Below are 9032 nucleotides of genomic sequence, written 5' to 3'. Positions count from 1 at the left end.
CTATTTTTTGAAAAGAGGAGGGGGGAGACGAAATTTGTTTTTATGTATGCTGTCTGAAAGGCACTGTAAGCGTGAACAATCAATCAAGAACTGAAATGATTTATCAAATCTTTCCAATGATTGCTAAGATAGAATCCATCTTCTCGGTTGAAATTGTCTCTGTGTTTGTATATGTGGATAGCCTCATGAACGAATCTCTCATGGAAGCCAGATGGCTTACAAAGAACCTCCGTCTTGGAAAAGTCAATGGCATGTGAGCCTACTGAATTAGAACAATGATCTGCTACGGCCGAGGTGTTGGTCCTACCGTGTTTAAGGTCTGCTTTATGTTCACGAATGCGGTCCGAGATATGGCGTTTGGTTTCTCCAATGTAACTACTACCACAGAGGCAACTTAGTTTGTAGACACCAGGGTATTGTATGTCCGGAATCACATCTTTTACAGACGGAACCAGATCACGGATTTTATGTAATGTGTTGAAACGGACCTGGATCTTGTGTTTATTCAAGATTTTGGAGATCTTTTTTGTGATCCCAGCAATGTAGGGTAAAGTGATGGTTTTGAAAGGCTCCTCAAGAGGGTTCTTCTTCATGGTTTGAGTGATAGCTTTGCGGATTGTATAGTCGGAGTAACCATTAGCCCTAAGAGCTTGGTGTACGTGCTTGAGTTCACTGCTTATGTGTTCCTGGTCGGATATGCATTGGGCTCTATGATACAGAGTCTTGATGAGAGAATTCTTCTGTGATGGATGGTGGTGGGAATCCGGTTTCAGATAAGCATCCGTATGGGTAGCTTTCCTGTAGACAGAGTGGCTCATTGAACCATCAGGTCTCTTTTTAATTAGGACATCCAAAAAAGGTATCTTGCCATCTATTTCGACTTCCATGGTAAATCTGATGGCTGGGTGTATGGAATTGATGTGGTCGAAGAATTTGTCTAGAGCAGGCCGGCCATGTGGCCAGATGACAAAAGTGTCATCCACGTACCTCTTCCATAAGGTTGGGCGCAGAGTGGCAGTCTGGATGGCGTCAGTCTCAAATTTCTCCATGAAAATGTTAGCTATAACTGGAGAAAGGGGGGAGCCCATTGGGGTGCCCTCAGTTTGTTTGTAGAAAGTTCCATTCCAAGTGAAGTATGTATTGGTTAAACAGTGTCTCACCAGGGGGGGTACCTCAGTGTTTAGTCCTTGATGAACCAAGTCTTCAATGATTGCAATGGTGTCAGGTACAGGAACCTTGGTGAATAAGGAAACTACATCAAAACTGACAAGCAGGTCGTCTGGGGACAGGGAAATACCCTTGATTGTTGATACCAGGTGAGTAGAATTTTGTACCGCAGAGGTGGTCTTTCCAGTGAAAGGACGCAGGATTTCAGACAAAAAACGAGCTAGTTTGTAGGTGGGGGAGCTGATAGTAGAGACTATGGGACGAAGAGGTGTATCAACTTTATGTATTTTTGGTAAGCCGTATAATCTTGGTGGCCTGGCAGCAGAAGGTTTCAACGAAAACTGTTTAGATTGATCAATTAATGCGGTTGAATCAGAAATTATTTTGTTGGTTTGTGTGACGAGGCTGTTGGTGGGATCTCTTTTTATTTTTGTATAACTACCATCGTCGAGTAATTCTTTAATTTTGTTGTTGTATTCTATTTTATCCATGATAACAGTAGCATTGCCTTTGTCAGCTGAGAGAACTACAATATCATTCCTCTTTTTTAATTTATATAATTCAAAACGCTCATCTTTGCTGAGGTTGCTAGCTGGCATCTTAGCGTTTTTGAGGGTTGCAGCGATTTCAGATCTTGCTACGTCTGCAGCGATGTGACCCAGGCCCCTGAGAGCAACGTCTACTTGGGCAATTATATCATTAACTGGTATGTGTTTAGGTGTGACTGCAAAGTTTAGACCTTTAGCTAAAACGGATTTCAGACCATCGGAAATAGAACTGTTACTGCGATTAATTACGACTTTATTAACGTCTAACTTTTTGGTGTGTGGGTCCGGTCTTTTGTTTAAGAGGAGGTTAAATTTGGAAATCAGGTTTTCCTTACATTTGGTCGACATAGTAGCAGCTGAAGAGGCAGTCATATTGTCTACATGTTCCCAATCCGATGTGGACATTATTGCCGTCAATGATAAGTGTGATTTGTAGAGTGTCTTGTCTAACTGATCTAGTTCTGTGCGTATAAGTCTGATTTTTTCTGAGATAAGAGCTAAGCTAGTTTTGAAAAGAATTCGTTTCGCATTAGAAGAAGTTACAGTAGCAGAGGTGAGTGTAAATGCGATTGGTATTACCCCAGAGTCGCGGCATCTCTTCAGGAAGGTGAGAGACTCGATCAGCTGAGCTTTCTTATCCCGGAGTTTGTTGAAAGATCTTAAAGTTATGTGAAAACCCTCCCCGTAGAGGCGATTAAATTTTGATTTAAAGCTTTCGTGACTGCAGTAATTCATATTCTTAGTTTTTTCGGTAAAGTCACGTTGAAGAGAAACAACAAAATAACAAAATATATATAAAACAATAACAAATTCTCACGACGTTTCGACCATAACTCAAACGGTCATCATCAGGTGTGTCGGTTTGCATAAATTTATTTTGAAAACGGCATATTTATTTATATATATAAAAATAACGTTTGCGTCACGCGCAACGATGGCAGTTTGCCAGGACTAGTCCATCTATTTTTTGAAAAGAGGAGGGGGGAGACGAAATTTGTTTTTATGTATGCTGTCTGAAAGGCACTGTAAGCGTGAACAATCAATCAAGAACTGAAATGATTTATCAAATCTTTCCAATGATTGCTAAGATAGAATCCATCTTCTCGGTTGAAATTGTCTCTGTGTTTGTATATGTGGATAGCCTCATGAACGAATCTCTCATGGAAGCCAGATGGCTTACAAAGAACCTCCGTCTTGGAAAAGTCAATGGCATGTGAGCCTACTGAATTAGAACAATGATCTGCTACGGCCGAGGTGTTGGTCCTACCGTGTTTAAGGTCTGCTTTATGTTCACGAATGCGGTCCGAGATTTGGACAGGTCAAGAAAAAGACAGGCACAGTACTGCTTATTATCAAGGCTATTGTAAATTAGTAGATTCTTGCAGCAGACTCTACCGTCTTCTACTTCCCTTCTCGAACCTTCCCTCGGACAGTACCCTGCACCTGTTTCCACCCATCTCCACTGACCCCACTATAACGCTTGCTATGTCCAGTACCCTACACAGGCATGTGTTGCAGTCAACATGATTAGCATAACCTCCCTGTCTCATGTGGATTCATATGAATCTTTCGCCACTCCTCTGTTCTGCTTTCCTTGAATCCATGTGCATTTTCTGTGTGACATCATCGCCGCTTGAATAGCATAGTTTTGAACCCTTTTTAAATTATCTAAAATATGTAATGCTATGTTAGTTGCACAGCACTTAGATTTCTGTTGTGAGCGTTAGTCCTCTGCCCTCCGTTGTTGTTGGAGGGCGACTGTCTCCAACGCCTTAGTTTTGTCCTTCACGAACCTCCTCCACAGAGGCCAATCTTGACACTGCACTGGTTTCAAGTTTCATTTATTAGGTATAGCCCTGTGAGCCATGCGGCTCTTGAGTCTGGTGCAACCGCAACAAACACAATATGAACAGAGAACATCTTAAAGCGACGATGCGCAACAGAAACATCCTGGATAAACCAGCAAATCTTCCAGAAAAAAAACACCGTATTACTACGCTGTGTGAAAAAATCCCAGTGTGATGCAAGACAAACAATAACAACCATAAGACAATTTAGATTCAAATTATCAGGCCAACTCCGCACTTCCGCAAGAAACATGGCTAACCAGTCATCGACACGTCCAACCAGCTCCAAATCCTCCAGTACCATATCATCCCATCTCTTCTCTAGCGCATGCTGTATCTGTTTTTACCCTCATTCCAACAGAAGATGGTGGGCATGTGGTGTCTGGGCATGTGGGCTACATGACCTAGCCTGGAGGTCAGCTACTAAAATAACAAGAGGAGCCATTTTTTTCGAATTCAATAAAAAAACCCTCAATATTTCAAAAGACGAGTGAACATGGGAGGGGGGATGTAAATGTTTCATTTAAAAAAATACAATAAAACATTATCAAGAACAAAGTGGGTTTTTTTGTATTACCATTGATAATTATTTGACGAGGCAGGCTGTGGTGATGGTGAGGAATCCAGGTGGATGATTCTTCCTGTTTGGGTGCGATAGTAAGCGCGCTGCGCTACGAACCCAGTGACCCGGGTTCGATTCCTGCTCACGGCCAACACCAGTGACGATTATCTAAACCGGTGCTGGGCTTCCTCTAGGTCGACTCAGCCTCAAATGAGTACCTGGTGCAGTGTGTAAATGTCACCACTAAGGAGATAAAGGCGGTCGGAGCAGTGCTTGCCACCCACCACCTCGTGTACTGTTCAGGCCTTCGTAGGTGCTCGCTAAAAGCACTTGCCCCAACAGTCTGTCCAAGGCTACACGGGGGGAAACTTTGTCTTTGTATGTGTTTGTGTATGTGTGTGTATGTTTGCATGTGTGTCTATGTGTGTGTAGCCGATCCTACTCCACCTTTATCTTTGTGTGCGTGTTCACATTCGGAAGTGACTGCTTTTTGTTCACAATTAATATTAAAATTATATATTGGATACAATTCCACTAGTTTAATAATGGGTAGTGTTAGGGTAGATATTCTATCAAATGAAATAATCATATGAAGTCCAGAGCATATGTACAGTGATACGATACAGGTAGCCATAGAAAACGGAGAAGAGCGCGATGCAGTACTGAGATAAATGGTAGGGGAGGCACAACTACTTCCGGATATGGGATTTTACCTTGATTTTGGGGGGACATTGTTAAGTTTCCGACATACGGAAAATCCGGGTTACGGATCGTTGATGTGGAACCTAACCCTTCCGTAACCCGGGGACTGCCGGTGATTGAGAGGACTTCGCTCCTCCCTCCCGAGGTAAGATGGCGGCCTCTTTTCATACGCCCTGATGACGTCAACAAGCGCCCGCTCTCCCCCTCCGCACGTCACGTGATGCGCCGCCACTGTCGCAAGAATTCGACGCGGCGCTGCGTGCGGACGTCTCGAACAGGGCCCGGGCTCCTGAGGCGAACTGCGCGGCGCGGTGAGGAGAAGAGAGAGAGGGGGGAGAGAGAGACTCCCCGCACCTCTCACGACTCACCGCGACACTCACCAGCCACCCAGCGCTCGCAGCGAGATTCGCTCACCGCGACACTCGCCCCTCACACTGCTCAGCGATGCTCACAACCACTCGTCGAGACTTACCACCGCGCATAGCGAGTCTCATCCCTCGCTAATCGGCGATGCTCAACCACTCGCTCACCACTCACGTCGAGTCTCAACCCCTCGCTACTCAGCGAGACTCGCCACTCGCCTCTCATTCACTCGGTCACAACGAGACTCACCACTCGGTCACAACGAGACTCACCACTCGTCTCATTCACTCGGTCACAACGAGACTCGCCTCTCATTCACTCGGTCACAACGAGACTCACCACTCGTCTCATTCACTCGGTCACAACGAGACTCGCCACTCGCCTCTCATTCACTCGGTCACAACGAGACTCACCACTCGCCTCTCATTCACTCGGTCACAACGAGACTCGCCACTCGCCTCTCATTCACTCGGTCACAACGAGACTCACCACTCGCCTCTCATTCACTCGGTCACAACGAGACTCACCACTCGTCTCTCATTCACTCGGTCACAACGAGACTCACCACTCGCCTCTCATTCACTCGGTCACAACGAGACTCACCACTCGTCTCATTCACTCGGTCACAACGATACTCACCACTCGCCTCTCATTCACTCGATCACAGCGAGACTCACCACTCGCCTCTCATTCACTCGGTCACAGCGACTCACCACTCGCCTCATTCACTCGGTCACAACGAGACTCACCACTCGCCTCTCATTCACTCGGTCACAACGAGACTCACCACTCGCCTCTCATTCACTCGGTCACAACGAGACTCACCACTCGCCTCTCATTCACTCGGTCACAACGAGACTCGCCACTCGCTTCTCATTCACTCGGTCACAACGAGACTCACCACTCGCCTCTCATTCACTCGGTCACAACGAGACTCACCACTCGTCTCTCATTCACTCGGTCACAACGAGACTCACCACTCGCCTCTCATTCACTCGGTCACAACGAGACTCACCACTCGTCTCATTCACTCGGTCACAACGAGACTCACCACTCGCCTCTCATTCACTCGGTCACAACGAGACTCACCACTCGCCTCTCATTCACTCGGTCACAACGAGACTCACCACTCGCCTCTAATTCACTCGGTCACAACGAGACTCGCCACTCGCCCTCTCATTCACTCGGTCACGAGACTCGCCACTCGCCTCTCATTCACTCGGTCACAACGAGACTCACCACTCGTCTCTCATTCACTCGGTCACAACGAGACTCACCACTCGTCCCATTCACTCGGTCACAACGAGACTCGCCACTCGCCTCTCATTCACTCGGTCACAACGAGACTCACCACTCGCCTCTCATTCACTCGGTCACAACGAGACTCACCACTCGCCTCTCATTCACTCGGTCACAACGAGACTCACCACTCCCCTCTCATTCACTCGGTCACGAGACTCACCACTCGCCTCTCATTCACTCGGTCACAACGAGACTCACCACTCGCCTCTCATTCACTCGGTCACAACGAGACTCACCACTCGTCCCATTCACTCGGTCACAACGAGGCTCACCCCTCAATCACCCACGAAAATATGGAGACGTATTCAACATTAAATCTGCTCCACGCGGCAATGATATATATGCTCGTGGTCGCCTTGGGCCAAAGAGATGACGCCATTGGTGAAAGCCGGGTTACACAACTGGACGCACTTGCTGGGGCCATAAAATGAAATACGACCTCAATTTTCTGGACACGCGTCTCACTAAAAAACATAACTATACAGTACGAGTGAGAATTACCCGCGTAAAATTACTACACCGTTTGATGTCGGTGTCCTCGAGGCGTACAGCGGACACAACAAGTGCACAGCATGAGTATATTGCATATGTTTACATTTATATACGCCATATAAACATTTATATATTACCTTTTTGTGCTGTGAGAGAAATACTTTGCAGAAAGTGGTTACTCGTTACTGACGCCTGAAAGGATGATGGGCTGAGTTAACTCCTAGTCATTTAATCTCGGCCACCTTCCAAATTGGATCAAGCGCCATGTTATAGCGCCACCAGCCCAAGGCGTCTTTGTGTGACCACGAGGATGAGTGACGGATTGGATTGCTGGTGTGCCTTGAGTCTTAAAAATATGAGATTTCTGAACGCATTCGATGAGCGATTGTATAGATGCACATTGCCTGGCTGAAGTGTAATTTATTGTTCTTACGTTACATGATTTTGGTAGATTCAGAGCCAGCCCAATGCGTCTGATTGACGAAGAGTCAGGATATGTAAAATGTCTTTAAAACAATCATTAATCTTACATTCCTGGATGTTTTGATTGGAGCAATTTTCAATCCTAAATTTCGTTTTTAATTCGTGGAGTTATGTCAATTGCGGATGCATACATAAGTGATCAAACCATGCTCCACATGTAGCACCCGCAGCATGTTTGTGTGCACGCATGCATATCCTGGGATGTGTACCTCAGCCTGCCCGCGTCTGTAAATTCAGCAGCCGTGGAGGTGACAGAGGAGGTCAGGTCATGCATCAGGGCCGCGACGCTTGCTTCAAACCACGAGTCTCGGCCTGACTGCGAGAGAAAGATTCAATAGCCCACATGCTGTCACGTCAGGCATACCTCTTTTTCATAATAAAATTAATCGATATATTTTATTCGTTTATACGGGTAAGAAACCACAGCCTTTAAGCTGTTGTACAAAGAATGACAAGCAGAGGACCTTGGTGAAAAAAGGAAGTTACAGCAGCAAAGAAATCAGAACATTGCAAACACTTAGTAGCAGACATTTGTGGAAAACAACATTAAAGCCATGTACCACCCACATAACACTGGCAGGTGACATGGAAATTTAATATCAAATCACGTAGGATTTGCTAACTATGTGCAAGAAAAGGGAAATTTTAAATCATGGGATACATTTTTAAATGCCAGGGAAGAGGGATTTAATCCAACACCACAAAGGGAGTTAATTCCAAATTCGAGGGATGACACCACGAGGTGATTTCCCACCATTGCTGGTTTTCAATCTAGGTATATTAAGGTGAAGTAGGGGATTCTAAGGCAAGGTGATGGGGACTGGAGTGAAAGGTGGTTGCAGAGGTAATAAACTGATTTGTTTCAGAGTATTTTGAGGATGAATGATACCCAATGACTCTTTCTCCATTAAGGGGCGTTAGATTTGCATTTACAATTCCGTGGTGTGTTCTGTAAGGGGCATCAGTGCAAAACGAAGAATGGCTGAATGTTACGGGGACCACGCATTTCAGAAGTCTCTGAGGACAGTCTGTAGATGACAAAACAGCCGTCAAAAATAGAGAGAATGGTAGCTTTTGACGATGTCCATTCTAAAACTGAGGGGAACACAATGCTTGTTTATGAAGAAGAAATACAATTTAAACTTGAACGTCTGGAGTTTATATTTATATATGTGGATATGTAGATGAAGATGTTCGGAATACATATGATCCCTGACCAAATAAATACTAAAAATGTGGCAATAATCATAGGCAGGTTGGCATGGATGTAACCAGGTTGATCGTGTAAAGATTTCACAGATCTTGCTGAGGAAACCGATTTTTATTTCTTAGAAGTATGTTCTATATGATCATTAGAGATTTTGGAATTTAGGATAACACTCAGATATTGCACATTTTCAAAGAGTTAAATTTGCTGAAAGCCCAGAGACACTATTTTAAGTGGGGCACAGTTATATTTACTCAAAAAACAACAATTAAATTGTATTTGCATTTATGGCAGGTCTAAGGGCAGCCAATTGTTATTGTAGGGACTGAAAATCCTGTTGAAATTTGTAGTAAAGATCA

General features: G+C 45.0%; 1 protein-coding gene across 3 annotated transcripts in view; it reads left to right on the top strand.

The window, feature by feature from the left end:
- The first annotated feature begins 5007 nt into the window (after nucleotides 1–5007).
- The window catches only part of DIS3L2 (DIS3 like 3'-5' exoribonuclease 2), an 85811-nt gene continuing 81786 nt past the window's right edge, over nucleotides 5008–9032 (top strand). For all 3 annotated transcript variants that reach the window (XM_076067553.1, XM_032955053.2, XM_032955052.2), the window contains exon 1: nucleotides 5008–5137. The gene's annotated coding sequence lies outside the window, so the exon portion shown is untranslated. The remainder of the gene's footprint in view (nucleotides 5138–9032) is intronic.

The sequence above is a fragment of the Petromyzon marinus genome, chromosome 16 (genome assembly GCF_048934315.1).
Source record: "Petromyzon marinus isolate PM22_M1 ecotype Great Lakes invasive population chromosome 16, UKy_Petmar_22M1.pri1.0, whole genome shotgun sequence".
NCBI classification, from domain to species: domain Eukaryota; kingdom Metazoa; phylum Chordata; class Hyperoartia; order Petromyzontiformes; family Petromyzontidae; genus Petromyzon; species Petromyzon marinus.
This window is presented reverse-complemented; position numbering and strand designations above follow the sequence as displayed.